Source organism: Clinocottus analis, unplaced genomic scaffold, assembly GCF_023055335.1.
Source record: "Clinocottus analis isolate CAN_PGR_092001 unplaced genomic scaffold, fCliAna1.0.p SCAF_20, whole genome shotgun sequence".
Classification (NCBI taxonomy): Eukaryota; Metazoa; Chordata; class Actinopteri; order Perciformes; family Cottidae; genus Clinocottus; species Clinocottus analis.
The window spans coordinates 6,686,904-6,704,824 of NW_027175932.1; the positions used below are offsets into that span (position 1 = coordinate 6,686,904).

General features: G+C 42.0%; 1 protein-coding gene across 5 annotated transcripts in view; it reads right to left on the reverse strand.

Annotated features, from left to right (window-relative positions):
* cacna1c (calcium channel, voltage-dependent, L type, alpha 1C subunit) overlaps positions 1-17,921 on the reverse strand; it is a 174,273-nt gene that overhangs the window by 74,132 nt on the left and 82,220 nt on the right. The window lies entirely within an intron of this gene.

The following is a 17,921-nucleotide window of genomic DNA, read 5'->3' on the forward strand; positions in this document are numbered from 1 at the left end:
CGCTCTTCCTGTCCGAAGAGGCTACCATCTAAATAGGAATGTACGCGTGTGTGCATGTATACACACACACACACACACACACACACACACACACACACACACACACACACACACACACACACACACACAACTACAGTTCCTCAGTGATTGTTGTCAAAGTGATGACCTCTGCCTTCGAGGGTCCTGGGAAATGGCCTAAAATGGCCTTGAGACAGAAAAAGAATTATGTAACTTTCTGACCATCATCTACTCACAAACAATTCATCATTCACAAAATCATATCATATCTACTTTGTATTTTTTTTTTTTTTTACATTTGTTTTGGAATAACAGAAATAACATCATGAAGATGGGGAAAAACTAAGAAGCTGTAAACAAAACCAAAACATGTTTTTTCATCCACCGTCCCTCAGAGGTAAATAGTTTATTACAAAAAGTACAAATATATTTAGCTCCATCCATCCATCCCCATCCCTCCATCTCAGTCACTGCTCCTCCTCCTGTTCCCTCTGTTTCCCCATGGACGTACACTTACAGAGGGCCAAAGGTTTGGGACAGAAGGCCAACCAGGTCTCTCCAGACTCAAAGCCCGGAACCAGCTGAACCTGAGACTGAAGGGACACAGTTTCTGTATCCAAATTCCAAAAAAAAAAGCTTCTCAGCTGTCAAAGTTTGCAAAAAAATCACCACAAAATGGTCTTTTAAATGACAATTTAATCTGTACACCTGTGCAAGAGTAACTTCCTCAAACGGAGCATTATTTGTATTCCAAAGTATCTCTAAATAAACACACACAATGGCTCCATGAAGATTTGCTGATCAGACTGATGTGAGTCTCACATCGGTCCAGCTAAACAAACAACTTGCATCCACACATGTTCTGGACCATGGGAATCAGTCATCCACTCCAAGTAGCCGCCGTTCTGACACAGCAGCTGTGGTTTCGCTGTCACATCTGTAACTTCTAAGAACTAACGGTTAGAGCGATGGTTATTTAAGTTGGATGTGAAAGAGTGTCTTCCTCTCAGCAGCTGACGCCGCATTGCACTTTGCAGATATTGATAAAAGAATCATGCTTTGATTTTGTTCTTAATGATGTGATTATCATACAGGCTATGATTTGGAGGTGTTTTTCCCACACTTAGAAATGCTCAGCGAGCTCGACGGTGGAGGGAATGACGTGAATTATAAGACGGTGGATTTCAACAGTTTGAAAGACGGGCAACTTGAAAGGCGAGTTGATTTCAGGCCAAGGGATTCTGCACCTGAATGGGCCACTCAGAAAGCCGTCTTCACCTTGTTTTGCCTTTCGTCTCCGTTGCGCTAACCTCCCTCTCATTTCAATTCAAGTCCATCGAATCTGCTTCACTGGCACAAAAGTATTCAGCTTAAAGACAGAGATCAAGATTTTCACATAAAATACCGTTTTTCCATCCGTGTGCTCGTGTCAGTCTCAGAGCCTGTAGAGATGATTTTTTTATAGCCATCATTCGTACTGCAGACCCTCCACCACACAGTGAGAATTAGTAGTCTATGCGGAAGTAATTAATCTAAAAAATGCACACAGACACACACACACACACACACACCCACACTTATCCTTCCTCTCAAATACACAAAAGCTCTCCATCACTCTCTCTCTCGAACACATGCACAAACGCACACTCAGGCTGTGTATCTGCCGGTGACAGGCAGACATTGCGGCGCTTAGGAGAATAAAACAAGAGAAAAACATCTGGTTGGAACAGCTCACCCTGACACACACACACATGCACACATACACACACACACACACACACACACACACACACACACACACACACACACACACACACACGCACTTCTCTATCTCCTTTCCTTCCGTTCCTACAGACCCATAAAGGGCAAAAATCCATAAGGGGCCAACTAATCTGGTTAGTGACTGGAAAGACGTGAGAGAGAAAAGATGAGAGAGCGAGAGGGAGACAGAGCGAGAGAGACTAAAGAGACAGAAGAAGGCAGACAGAATGACAGAAAGGTGAGTATGTGGGAGCAATAATTCAGTTAGCTCTGATAGGTCAACCAAACCGCCTATCCATCAACTCGGCCAATCAGATTACGGTATCGACATTCGACCATACAGCGGACAATGTTTCCATTCGCCATGACCTTCTGTGTATGTGTATGTGCTGCAAGACAGGATTAGCCATTAAGCTGTTTCAAAAAAACAAAACATGGACACACAGTAGCCTAGTTTGTGTGCGTGTGTGTGTGTGTGCGTGTGTGTGCTCCTTTCGTGACGTTTTCAATAGATCAACAAGAACCGGAAAAAACCTCCTGAAACAGACTTTTACAACTAAACATTAAAATGCAAAAACAGCAGGAGTAACTATCACATGTTTTTACATCAAAAATATTCTATTCGTGCACTTTATCTTGTATTTAATCCTTAATTCCCTATCATGCTGCACATTTAAACCCCTTACAGCTGTGGAAACGCAAGGCAGCCACACTCGAGTCTGCCTTGTCGCCACTTAGACAGGAAACCTTTCTGTACAACTGTACAGTAACACACTACCATCATCCGGTTATGATTTATTCAGATGCAGCAACCGCAGTGAGACTACAGTGAGTACACGGGTCTGGAGCTGTGCACATTGCTAGTGTACGTCCTATTAGCAGGCTAATGATGCAACTGAGGGGAAGGAGAAGGAAAGATACATTTAGTAGAGTAACTGATGAACAGATGCACACGTACAGAAGAATTCTGGTTTGTTCAAACTTTTTTTTTTTGCTCCTTACTTGTGATAAATATATTGTAGAAATCGCTAAAAATAAGTCAGACAGCGCAAGAAATGCGAGCAGTTAGACAATGGTACGGATGTTTTACAAATGTCAAGATTATTCAAACTTATTTAGAGGAGAAAACACAGTGTTGTGTTCTATGCAATGAGGGATTTAATAAACACTTTGGTCACTTTAATCACTTCAACCTGTGCAATATTAATACACTGTTCATAATCAGGTATATTTTTATTCCGTCTGTATATGTATGAACATAATATATGTTATTATTTATAACTTAGAGATTTTTTACTATGTCTCTTTTGCACTTTACCCTGTTTGCTGCTGTAATCCTGAAATTTCCCTCGTGCGGGACTAATAAAGTAACATCTAATCTAATCAAATCTAAAAGTTAGTATTGTTATTATGAGCAAATTAAGTGGTTTTAATAAACTGCCTAAACTTTTTGTCTGACCGCGGCTGTTTCTCATCCTGTTTAGACTTTGCTTATATGACGTCACTCACAGATCTCACACATTTCTTCACAGTGCTTTCAAGGTCTGTATGCTTTAGATTCACGTCTTTAGATTCTGTCTTTTCCTCATCACTTTTCCAAGAGACTGCACTCACACTCGTGATCCCGTGATGGCTGATGTTAGCGAGGTCGTCAGAAACGACCTTTCTGATGAACCGAACCAGCAGCCAACGTGAGGAGAAACCTAACAGCCAGTCTCACCAACTTCCCCCCAATCTTTTTGTCTCTCTCTTTCTCGTCCGTCACTTCTACGTCACCTCCTGTCTTTGCTTCCCCTCATCCCTCTCTTCATGTCTCTCTCCATCACTGTGGGTGCCAACCAGAAGTTACCATAGAGACCAAGATGGGTTCCTATGTTACCATGGAAACTGTGGGCTGCAGCCGCAGCAGCACACACTCTCTTTCTCACACACACAAGCACACACACAATGGATGACACTGATCAGTATTGTACCAAGAATATCCACAGCGCATAGTCCTAATTACTACTCTTCTGTCGGCATCCAGACTTCCTATTGTGCGTCTCTGTGTGCACACGTATACCCATGTGTTGTGTTGCGTGCGTTTGTATGACAGTGTGCGCGTGCTCTTGTGTATGTGTGTGCAATTGTGTGTTTTTGGCTGCTCCAGTGATCAATGTCATATTCTTACTTAGCGCTCAGCACCAGTTGATCGGCGTTAACTGAGTCTTATACGAGACGGTAGTGTGTCACTCCGTCACGCTGCACAGCTCTTTGGGCTCATTAAACTTTCATTGCTATCTACAACATGCAACGCAATACTTGGTATATAAAACATGTGCAGTCTGGAAGTGGATTAACCAGCTGACAGTTTCAGTGAGTTGTCATTTTTGTATTTTTTGAGAACAGGACACACAACTGCTTCACTGAGTGGATGTTTATAAAGGTTAGCGTTTATACTCGCTATAAGCTAAACTAATGACACTAATATTATTGTTTTCATTATTTATTTTATTTTGTTATGTTGATTTAAATGTCAAGGATGGTTCTGCTGTGTTGAAAATGCAAAAGAAAAAGTAAAAAAACAAAAAACTGCTACATTGAAAAGTCTGTAATATTTCGTCATCTTCATTTTGCATGTCAATGAAAATAAAGAGCAATTCTGTTTTTATTTTCTTTCACTACATTTTGAGTTTAATCTCATCTGCAGTGCTGCATGTTGATATAGTCACAGTGTTTAATGACGTCGATGCCGACTCATGCTTGTCTTTTCATAGTCACAGAAAAAAAAGGATGTTGATGTACAACTAAATTAATACTGCAGTCGATGCAAAAGATGAAACTTCATTATCTATTTATTGTTTAATCGAAGTCGGGGTTATGTTTTGGGTCAGTAAGCAAAGATTGGTTTGTATTTTTGTTATTGTTATAATTACTACAGCATGGGGATAAATAAAGATGTTTAATCAAAGCTGACAATACATAAGAGAAGAGTTGCAGATTCATAATGTCAAATATTATCTTATGATGTGTCTCGGTACATGTGGCAATCTTCCAATGTGGGGAGGAGAGATGAATGAACGCTCTTTTATACACACCTACGACTTCTGTCGAGAAAGATTCTTAAAGCAGTTTTAAACCTTGACGGTTGTGACGCCTGATGTATATTGTCAGTCATCTTTGTCAGTTGCCCTGTGAGTAGGAAGTGAGAAATGTGTTTTCTTCTCCCTCCACAGACTCCCACTGCGTGGAGAAACAGGTCTCAATGCATGAATAAAGCATGAATGTACAGGAAGTAACAGGTACAGTGTTTGCAGTTAAAAGCCAGCGGTTCAACCAAAAGTTTGACACCGCTTTCAAATTCCACCGAGGCCAGTGGAACCCACAGACGCTGTGCTTGTGTTTTGGACGTCGCGTGTCTTTTGTCACGCCTCTCGAGGGTCTCTTTGAATGACGTCGCTGAAAGACAACGAATCCAAACATATCGGGAAAATGCGATTAACATGCCAGCAGCATATGCTCAACATGAGTCTCATTAACCGACCTAAGATCCAATCTGTGGGCCTCTGAACTGGGATTATGTTTGATTAAGGTTTTCGCTTGCACACGTCTGTGTGTGTGTGTGAGAGAAAATCAGATAGTATTATGGTCATCAGTAATCTCTGACCCTTTAAAGGAAGATAGATCACCTTAAAGAGTGGATTAAGATTCATGGACACACACAACCATAGCCTACTGTGTGTTTAATGTTCCCAGCACACATGCTGCATATTTGCTGTGCCTCAATTGCACAACAGCCAGAGTTTTACTACTGTGTGTTCATGTGACCTTTTGGTCAAATGGTTATAAAATGCCTTATTAAACTCATTGGAGTTTTCTTCTGTCTGTCCGTTGTTTCCTCCAGCCGTCCGAGTATCAACGTTTACAGAGAAACAAAGGAAAAAGAGAGGAAGAGGCTGATTATACAGCATACTAGAGAAAGGCAAGGTGGAGGGAATCCTGTGGCGGAAACCCGGACACACAATCCGTCTGTGGCTGTTCAACATCACCTGCAGTTGTGAGTCTGTTGTGTCCAAGATCGTGAAAAATGGTTCACGAGTCAATTCTTTCAGTTTTTCCATGGCATTTTGTTTCGTCAAATATAGACAGATGCCATGGCACTTCCTCTCACGCCGGTGCAGAACATATGGGCATGTTTGGCTGTGTTTTTTTTTTCCCCCCAACATTAATGCTCTGAGATCGGCTCGGGGTGTTCAGACCCAAAAACCGAGGAAAAGCTAGACAGAAGGCTAATTGTTTGTCGAGAGAACTTCCAGTACCCTCCTGGGACTCACAATGCAGATTAACACATCTCATTGACAGACTGTCACATCCTAACTACACCAACTCTCTCTAAACACACACAGAAACGTGTCACATGCTCTCTCAATGGCTTTGTCCCCATTTAATTGTCGAGAGGATATAAATTGCATTCTTGAAATGTCCCGAAAAAAGAAATGTAAATTAGGCACTTTGGAGCAAATCAACGTGGCTACAGTGTGGTTTGGTCAGAAGTAGGCATTATTAACTCTAATCCCCCAGCAAACAAAGTGGAACCAAAACAACAAAACAAGTAGTGAATAAAATGGGTGTATGGAAACATGTCTGACGTGTCAAATGCTATTTCTTTCACTCAATCAGTCGTTGTCCCTTTCACTCACAAAAAACATCATCCGTCATCTGTCCACCTCCAGGTTTAGTCTACAAACATCATCACTCCTGAAATGCCTGACAGACAGTAACTGGGCAAGCATTAAGCTTTTTTTTTTTTTTCTAAATTAGCAATTCCTTTATTATAATCCCCTTAATCTGTCCTAGATTACAGGGTCTGAGGTCTTTTACAGCATGCACACATTGCACTGGGAGGAAGGCTGGGAAATAGCCTGGACCGCTCACCACCAGTCCATCACACAGCACACAAACAAATCCAGTCTTACATCCACAGAGCCAAAGTTGGAGTCAACCTGACCTATACGGAGATCGGAGGACACCCATATTGAAGATAATATTGTCTGTATACAGACGGCGGTGGACATACACACAGGGGACAATACTCAGAGAGAAGGTGAACGAGAGAGAGAATAAGGATGGTAAAGAGGAGGAGAGATAGAAACAAAGTAATTGGTCCAAAAATAATAGAACTCAGGAGCATAAATCATCTCATACAGACAGCCAATGTGTGTGTGTGTGTGTGTGTGTGTGTGTGTGTGTGTGTGTGTGTGAGTGCGTGCATACATGTGTGTGAATGCTAGTTGGTATTGAAGGGAAAGGTAAAGTACCATTGAGAGGAGAAGGAGAGAAGAAAAGCAGATGGCAGGAGGAAAAGGAGAGCAAGATAGTGTATGGAAAGAGGGAAAATGAAAAGCCAAGGTTAAGGGTAAAGAATGATCACTTTCCTCCTCTGTTTTCCCCGTCCCTCCATCCCAGCTAACAATCACATCCCTTATTTCTTCTTATTCCGTCTCAAGTGTAAAATGCTACCTCTTCAGTTCTGCATTCTGATGTGTGTGTGTGTGTGTGTGTGTGTGTGTGTGTGTGTGTGTGTGTGTGTGTGTGTGTGTGTGTGTGTGTGTTGACTTATCACGACTTCTCCTGCCTCACTGCGCAGGAAGACATATGCTGGATAGCCGCCCCGCACAAACACAGACACAGACATATCCACACACACACACACAACACACACACACACACACACACACACACTCCCGCTTACAAATCTCCACATGCAGTATGACACACAAACGGAGGTACAGATGAAGACAAAGTGAAGTGACACACAAACACACAGATCACTGTAGTGCATCAAGATCAGAGTCGCTGCTCGCTAAACTGACAGATAGATTACTATACTCCACAACTCATTGCATGACTCATGGTACGGAGCATGTGAGTGTGTTAGTCATCTAATGTGCGTCTTGGATTGATCGTGCTGTTGTGACTTAAAAGGAAGGGAGGCTGACTGAGAGGTGGTATAGAATTACAAGAATATAGAGTAAGTATAGTTGCACTTGTATTCAGTCATACACACAAAACAAGAACACAGCCCACTAAACTGAAATTAATGAATCACTTTCAACATTAGGAACTGAGGAAATGAGTTAAACCATCCAATCAAGGAACAGCTCTGTGTCTTTAAATGGACATACTGTGTTTATACAGGACAAGCGTGTCAGAAATGAGCCAACATGAGAAATGAAACACTGTGTAATTCAGCTGTACATCACCTCATCTGTCTTTGTCATCCCAATCCTTCCCTGTAATTGCAGACAGATAAGTGAAGCTGTGTTTGTTCGCACATTCTTTTACTCGGTGCCCTCCCCTCTCGCTCATCTTGCTCCCCCCTTCTCCACCTCTGTCCTTGCTCTCTTTCTTCTCATTTTTGGTCCATTTATTTTTCTCCTCGAGCCTCCCCATGTCTCCCTGTGTGTTCTCCGTGCTCCCAATCAATGATCCTGTCCTCATAACAGGACGATACAAAAAGGGCGGGATGAACGGAAGGGTTGAAGTAATAGAGAAACCGCTGAGACAAATAAATGAAGAGAGCAATACTGGTGTCATTGTGCCACAGACAACCACCTGATCAACCAATCAGATACCGACTGTAATCATCCACTTCCTGAGAAGCCACCTAAATGTGCCTCGAATGACAAACCAAAGACGTTTCACTCAGTGGTTTGCCAAGTGAGACTTGCAATTAGAGGGTTCCCAGGATTTCCCGACATGAGGCTGGAGTGAGCATCGTTTCAGATTCTCTTTCTTGCATCACACTTGGATTATCAAGGAAAGCTTCCCTGTCCCCACAGCCACTGTCTCAAATTGCAATTTACGATAACATTAGTTTGTTTTTTTAAAGAAGAAGAAAACAAATTCAGTACACAAAAATAGACAAACTGTGTTTTCTCTTATTCTTGCTCAATGAGGCGCTTAGAGGATGTTGTGATGATGGTAGTGGTAGATTGTGTGGACAGTGCAAACACAGAAAAACTCAAGGACAAATAAATACAAAATATTTAAGCCACTCATGAACAAACAGCCATGTGCGCTTCCATGTTGTTCCCTTCACACACAATCCTTGTTGTAAAAGTGACTGAAGTGAATAAACACAATTTGAACCCAGTAGTCACAACGTCAGCAACATGAGAACACACACGTCACACACACACACACACAGCGACAATGTGGGATATGTGCTCTGTGTGAGAGGGGACTGGATTTTGCCTTTCAGCCCTTTACCTACTGAGATCAAACACGACCATGAGTGTGTATGTGCCCACAGATGTGCGCGTGTGTGAGTCCCACTGTGACGACATATGGTCTCCTCAGATATGACGCAGGGTGGGCCGACGGCCACGTCAGTGCGGTTTTCATTTTAAACTTTAAATGATAGTCAGAAGGAGATAGAATACACTACTTGAGCTGTCATACACCCTTATGTTTACACATCGAAAACGGCATATTATATGTATTATATATATATATTATATATATATATACATTTACATATGCATGTGTTCTCTAGCATGGGTAAACATTTAGAAAAACAGCAGCACAGCTTCGCACCAGGAAATCATTCACTTCTGAACAGAAACAATATAACTTCCATGTCTTGTGTTTCTCTCTTTTTTTTTTTTTAATATCCAAAATCTCAAGCAAGTTTCCTCCTGGAAGACAAAGCCTAATCCTCTCTCTCTCTATGCGGCTGACCCGCTTGCGCTCTCTCCATGTTGAATTGGTTGTATTGCTCCTATCAGAACCAATCACAGCAGTCTATCTCACTGCAGAGCGCGGGAAAAGCCCCGTCTGTGAATGTGTGTGTGTTTGTGTGTCTGTGTGTGCGTGTGTATGTGTGTGTTTGTGTTTGTGTTTAGATGTGCGTTGAGAATTGCTCTATCACTCTTATCTATTAATGTCCAGTAGAGCGAGACCGGAGCACAACACGGGGAAAATGGAGAAACAGAGATACAATGGGAAAACAGGGACATGTGTGTGTTGGTGTGTGTGAAAATGTTCTGGAGAGCGCTGGAAATGATATGTCAATTATGTCAAATGGCAGCTGGAATCAATAACAATTCCCCTCAGTAAGTAACATGCTTTCATTACATGGCTATTATGTGTCCTGAAATGTCTATTTCAATTTAGAAATGTCCAATGTAAACTAAAGTAACCGAACTATGCAACAGATGCATTATTTTTTATTTATTTGAGGTCATTTAGGCCCATAATATTGCAAAAGCAATCCTTTTCAGATCACACATATTACATTGATATAGTGTTAATCCAGTCGTATTGAATAGTGCAGCTTTAAACATCCACTTCAATTAGTTTTGTTTCATCTATTATTTATAGAACATAAAGAAATAACAGAAACAATGACACAAAATATTCCTTTTTTGTAGTAGCTTTATAGCATGATGTAAGTTATTCAGTAAAATGTATAAAGTATCAAGTGAATGGGTATTTCTTATGAAGAATTACGTCATTATGCTTTTCATTCTCAGTTTAATTCTGTGAATGACAAAAAGCTTTTCTGAAGTCGTTCAGAACACAGAAATAGCAGGGGAAGTGGGGAACTATGGAAACTAGAGATCTCTGGTTCTTTTATGAGAACGCACGAGTCCGTGATGTCTCTTTGAGCAGAAACTGAGGAACTGTGGAGAACATGGAAGCACAACATGAAGCGATTTGAGTCCAAACTCGGCCTCTAACCCCCTGACCTCCCAAATCCTTATTGATAAAACACGATTAAAAAGAAGGGAGCTTGAGTAGCTCTCCTACTGGGTGCCATTGCAATGCCATCATGACACCCAAACAGGATTAACAGCTAACACCCACTTCCCTGCTGTTACCATAGTAGCACTGTTGAAACACAGACCCACACGCTATAAAAAGACAAACTGAACTTGAGGAAAGTGTAAAGTGAAATATAAAAAGAAAGTAATTAAGATAAGGAGAGGAGGGGGAGAAAAAAGGTTACCAACTCATCTTTTGTTGGTGTTTAACATGTGATTTGACTCACGCACGTTTTAGCTGATGGGTCAAAATGAGAAAAAGTAGAAGAGGAGAGATAGAGGGAAAGAGCTGAGCAAGGCCATTAAAAAGCCTTACAGGGTTATTAATGAGGACAGAAGAAAGGAAAACTATTTCTCTCTTTCTTCCTCCACAGTGGAAACCTCAGAGGATCTGTCCTCACCTCGTCTCCTTTCGACCTCTGCATTCTCTTTCTTCCTCTTTCAATCACTTCTTCTCTCTGACTCTGGGAAACCTCCAACACATCAAACTGACAGGAATACCCAGGTTTTCGTCTGCGGTATCACAAACGCACACACAAACAGACAAGGATGTCTCAACGCTGTATGAGACAGACGGGCAGGCAGTGAGGTCAGAACTGAGAGTGTCACCATGCGATCACAAGATGTGGGGAGACGACGGAGGAACAAGTGTGAGGATGGAGAGTGACGTGAACTTGTGGAGCGCCGCGTTAGCTCAGGCAGAGCACTGAAGTCGGAAACACGTTATCAGCCGATCAGTATCCGTGGACTTGGTTTATATAATCTAACAAGGCTCGCTCTCTCACTCTCCTCTGATCGGCCATGATGCTGCTGCTGCTGCTGCTGCTGCTGTGACCGGTTACGCTGATTTATTCAAACCAGCATCATCCTGCAAGGATTTATTAGTAAACATAACTTGCGATAGCATCTCTTGAATTGTGCATTATGTACACAACACTATATCAGTAATACTGTATGAGTCTGCCGCGCTCTGCTCTGTAAACACCAGAGAGGTTTGTGTTGCGGGCTGCTTGGTTTGATTAAGGGAGCATCCTGGAAAGTAAAGCCCTTTCTGGATACATACGTACCAATATACATGTATAATCCTGGAGCACTGTTCTGTATAACCAATACATTATCTATCCTTGCCTTTCTTCCGTCCCGTAGCATATCAGATTATGGCGGAAATAAAGTCATTTTTCACTCACCTTGGCGACAAGAGTGACAATATGTTCTGTTTTGAGCTGCCTGTGCGCGCTGTGGATATTCCTATGATCAAAGACGAATCAAAGCAAACACACACCACCTACACTCTCCCCGTCAGCACAGTGGGGGACACAATGGATGTGGCTTGTGGCCATGTTACTTACTGTACATGGTCATCATTAACGACAAGAAAAACGCACACACACACACACACACACACACACACACACACACACACACACAGGCAGGCAGGCTCGCACATCTGACACATGTGTCAGATGTGCGAGCCTGGTCACTGTCTCAGAGCGCACGAACATTCAACTCCCACATCCACCAGTCAATGCAGCATAATTAGGGTACACCTTAGCATGTGCATGCTGCGGCCTGGAGAGCTCGTGAATTTCGCGACATTTCTGTCATCATTTGTTGTCTTGGTCTTCACTTCTGGAACACGTAGGGCATATAGCCCTGAGACGATGCCCGCGGCCAACGGAGAGGCCGGTGACCGTTGTTACCGCATCCTTGCAGAGACCTGGCTCTGGTGTTTGGGGTGGCTGTGGTTTAGAGGTAGAGCGGGTCGTTTTTCCAATCAGAAGATTGACGGCTGCTCAGGTCCAAGTCAAAGCGTGGGGTGAAGACACTTCACCCCACGCTTCTCATGTGCAGGTGACACTTTGCATGATAGCCTTCAGTGCCATCCGTGTATGCATGTTGGTGTGTGAAGGGGTTAACGATAACATGGAGTGTATAGCTCTTTAAATGGTTGACAGACTCAGAAGTCCGTTTACCATTTACCAAACTGGATCAAACTGCTGCACAGAGCGAACGGCTCCGGTGGGACGAGAGAGGGAATATTGCTTGGTGCTAAAACAGTCAAAGACTATGAAGTGAGTGGAAAAGGGAGAGCAGGGAAATGTCACCACTAAAAGGAATCACAAGGACAGTTAGTCTGCAATGTTCTTAATAAGAAGAACACACTTGAAGCCTCGCAGCCCTGGTGTTGACCTCCATATAAAGCTGTGTTTAAAACAGTAAGACCAGCAATAAGATCGGTCAACTTGTAATGATCGGTTTAATGCAACTCTGAGGGGTCAAAAAACATTCAGCTCATCCGTGCTTTTACTTAGAATTCCAACCGTGTGTGTTAGTATACAACAGCATTATAATGCAAAGTTGTATTGGTTGCATAACTGTGTGTGATGGAGTGTGTGGGCATGTGTTCCACCTTTTTACCACATGCATCACTTTATCCTCACTTTACCTCTAAAAGGACTGCGTAAGGGAACTTTGTACTTGGAAGGCTACTCGACACACCCTGGGGTGTCGTACTGGGGGGGGGCTGAGGAAAGGCCCCTGAAGGGAAACCGTACTCATGTTGCTTCTCAAATGTTTATTTCATAAGTCTCTGGTTCTGGTTTTCAAACAGTGCTTGGAGGACTAACTCCTAAACTGCAAACAAAGAAGAAGAAATGGGAGCAAACAACGGTTTGTACAGGTGAATGTATATAACATTGTGAATGTTAGCACTATGTACACATCTCACACAGAACTAGCAAACAACCAAAGTTTAAATTAAGGATGATTAATGAGAAACTAAGGTAAATTCCAAGTCAAACTACAATCACATGAGACAAGTCGCAGTTGTGTCACACCACACGGGAAAATAAAAAGATTATACTGAAGAGTAAAATACATATTCGCTCATAATTCCTTGGCACTGGCCTGACTGCACAACTGTGAAATACAGTCACCCCCAAGTGTGCAACTTAAAATAACTGATCTTAAAAAGATGTCAAAAGGGCAAATCAAACTAAATTAATCAAATTAATCCAGCAACAAAAGTAATGGTACATATAAGTGAATAATCACAGTTTCTGCTTATTTTACATGATTTTATAATCCTGTTAGACAAATGAAACAAAGTGAATTGTGAGCTTACATCTTTTTAATGAACACCACCCTGGATTTGTTCATCCTATTCAATTACATATGTGTGGAGTGATACAATCATGTTGTACTCAGAACAAATTACTGGAACATGTTACCTGATACTTGATAAGCAGAAGGAGGTGGTAGTTCAAGTGAGTAAAAATAAACATTAGAAATGCTAAAAGAAACATCTGGACAGGCACATGCCTGGGGAGAAAAGACAAGAGAAACTAAAAGAGCTAGAAAGAGCCAAGAAAGAAAGAAAGAAAAAATATAAATAACACAAATAAAAATAGCTCAGAGAAAAAGAGAAACTTTAACTCATAAATAGGACTCCATATTCAACGAAAAAGAAAAAAAAGTCAACATCTGTACCCACATCTGCAGTTTATCCCTGACATCTTGAAAAATGAAAGACACACACAGGCTCACGCGCCGTGATGATTTCTCTCACGTTTCCTTCAGTTACCTTTAATGTCACACATGATGCTGCCTGCAGCCCGGCAGCCTGAATGAAGAAAGCAACCGCTGCTCGGGGAGAGATAAAGACGCATTGGAAGAGTTGAGGGAGAGACGCCGAGAGATGGGGAGGAAAGAGGGGTAATAAAATTAGTCTAGTGCCTCTTGAGTCTCCTTGCTGTCATTTTACCCTTGCTGTCTCTTACTACACAGTGTGTCCATGCTGTCTGTGTGTGTGTGCGATGCGTATATTGGAGTGTGTGATGAGCCATGAATGATAATGGATATTTGACAACCACATACAAAGACAGGCAGAGACACACACTGGTTGGCCAGACATCAGTGTACAGTATCACATAGATCATCTGAATACGAGGACATGCTCTGCCTCTCTCTCTGTCTGTATGTTTTTATCTGTTATCCATTCTGCCTTTAACTCACACACATCTTTATATTCTTTTTTTTTGTCTGAGGCATTTTCTACGATAACTTTTTTTGCAAACTTTCTCTGTGCGTGATGCCTTCGGGTATGGTTTTGTGCATTAGTGTTATCTGAGTGTGTGCGTGTCAGCACCAGTGACTTGTTAAAAGCTGTGTTTGCACGCCAACGTTAGTTTTTGATTGAATCATTTAGATTGGCTCAACTTTGGACCCCTTGTGCGCATGTGTGTGTGTGTGTGTGTGTGTGTGTGTGTGTGTGTGTTGTGTTGTGTTGTGAGTTGGCCTCTCATTAACTTTCCATCCAGCGTTGTGATGTAAACCCCTGCTGAGTCTGGCACGTTGACCAGCTCTCGCAATCCATCCCTCCATCATTATCACGCTTTGTTTGCTCTGCTTGACTTTTCTCTGCTTTTTTCTCTCCTGCCTACAAGTACACGGTCACCTAATTGCACTAACACGGTATGGATATCCTTTTTTCCTTCCAAACAAACAATTCTCACATTTCTTTGACGCGTTCATCGTTTTAGAATTCGTCTTTACGTTACATGGCTTTATACCTAATTGGCGGGCTACTTTGGATCAAATACATTGTGGTGCAGAAGCTCTTGTACAGTTGGGGAATAGATAAGGAATTGGGCTTGGTATAGAAAGAAAATCTGCAAGACAGCGCGAAAAAAACAGCAGCAGAATGTTTGGTAGGTTTCTAGCGGTTTTCCGTCACAAAACAAGTGATCCAGAGTTTAACCCAACGATGATAAGTCACTATCGTGGATTACTAAGCCTCCCGGTGCCAACCAAGCCAACTATTGCACATTGCTTCCTGTTTCCAGCGCCAACTCAAACTCATATGGTAGACATATTTGTGTGCAGGCTTGTAGCATGTGCCAGGTTTACATAGATCTGATTTGAGAGAATTAACCGTTTAACCCTTAAGTGACAAGAGGAATTTTGAATAATCCTATCAGTTAAAAAGATGAGCAAAACTCAGAAGAGCGGCTTGTCACTTTAAACACAATACACGTTTTAGCTTAAAGGTCAGCACAGTTTGAACTTGAGTCGATAACTTTGGGGTTAACCCCCTTCAATGTTATTAGCTTGGGTCCACTCTTGACCAATTGTAGCATGTATTCACCGACAAGCTGTGCCCTCATACTTTCATAGCTATGAGGTTGCTTTTAACTTCAAGCTTCTCATTACACACACAAGCTCTCTATCTCTTCCCCCCCTCTCTCTCTCTCTCTCTCTTTGCAATACACTGGTGGAAAACAAAGTACGGCAGGCAGACACACAGCTGACAACCTCGCAGCTAAACTAAGATGAGGAACTCATTGGAAAAGTGGCTGCTTGTGTCCATGGCAATGAACACAACATCCTGGCGAGTAATTCTCCTGGAAAGGTGAACTGGAGACGCAGTCGGCTGTTTCGTGCGTACACTGCAGCGAGCAAATGATGGATTCAGCCTGTTTGGGCATCTGTGATCATCATTGCAGCTGGGCAGCTTGTTATGCCCTTAACAAGAGAAAAACAAAAATCTAAATTAGCATCGCTTAATCTGATTATGGCAAATAATAAGCGCCATGCATAACTCTGTAAAAAAAGTGTACCATAGTTAAAACTGTCCTTCAATGCCCTAATGAAATTGGGACTATTTCTAATTTCTAATATGAATCATTAGAACTAGCATTATTAAATTAACATTATCATAATTTCTGTGTACATGGGTCCCACCTTATTTGCATTACCGCTCTTATCGCATTATGATAAGCTTGTTGGCGTGGATGTAAACCTAGGCTGCTTCCCAGCTATCTTTGGAGCACTGCTCGTCAACATGGCAGCCAAAAACCTCTTCCCTCGATATCAAGCACATCTGTATGCCGAAGTCTCCTAATGGTCTGCTTCGGGGTGATGTCACAAGGTTGACCAGACACAGAGAGACTCCTCCCAAGAGAGGTCAAACTGTGCCTGTCTGGACACAAGGACATACAGATATATATATATATATATATATATATATATATATATATATATATATATACATATATATATATATATATATATATATATATATATATATATATATATATATATATATATATATATATATATATATATATATATAGTGAATAGGCCGCACAAACACATTGCAATAGACACACATGGACAAATTCTATAAAAACATGTGAACAGATTCCCAAACACACACCTCTCCTTCAGTCTGTGTCCAATGACAGCCAATGACAGAATCATAACAGTAACAACACCAGGTAAAAGAAGGCTTTAAAACAGTAGAGGAAGTATGGAAGGAAATAAAAGATAAAAGAAAGTAAGAATGGAGGATGGGACAGAAGGATGAGAGGCTCTATGATCGCCGCTTATATCATTCTATAGGATTGATTTCTGTTATAGCATCGTCGCAAACATTTACCTCTCCTAACATATTAGCATTAGCCATAAATATCTATCTAAAATGAACATTAACATTTTTTAAATATGGCATAATGTTATCTTTAGCATGTACCTTTTTGAGCCATTAGCATATAAAGTGTAGTTTTCGATCATTACTTTTCTCCTTCATTCTATCTTTCTGTCCTTTAATCCAACACCTTCTCCATGCATCTTGTTTTCATCCCACTTCTCTGCAGTATTTTTTTCATCCATCTGTCTTTCTGCTGGTCCTTGTACTGTATTCCATGCTACAGCTCTTTATTTACCACTCTGTCTTCCTTCATTCCTCTCTTTGATGTTTGTTCATTCAGTCTGTTCTTAACCAATTTGCATATTATCTATCTGCTTCTGTGCCACAATTTTCAGATGCCTCTGTGTGTCAGTCAGTCCGTCTACCAAACATAGTCCCATATATAAACACACACCTCTCTCCCCTTCCGTTTTCATCTTTCCCCCAAGAGCATGCCCATTAGTTCTGCTTTCTTGGTGTTCGATGGAGCCTGTCCCCCACACCGGCCCCCTCAGAGATCCCACTGGAGCCACCGTGGAACCTCTGATTCATCAATCTCCCTGCAGCTGGCAGGAAACTGACCCGAGGGGCACGGTCCCTGGTGGCCGCCTGGAGCCAAGATGGCTGACGGGGCAGGAGAGCGAAGAAGAGCATAGAAGCAGGTGGCAGGTAAGAGCTTTAACAGATAAAAGGAGTAAAACGGGTTGTGCTGAGAGGTGGAGGAGGAAGGGGAGACTCTTTTTCCCCTCCGCCGTTTCGAACATAAACCCTTTAGCAGTGCTTTGTTATCACAAGGCCATCTTTCTTGTGCGTGTGTGTGCTTGTCAGAGACAGAGACAGAAGCCAGCACGGAGCTGAAAGGAGAT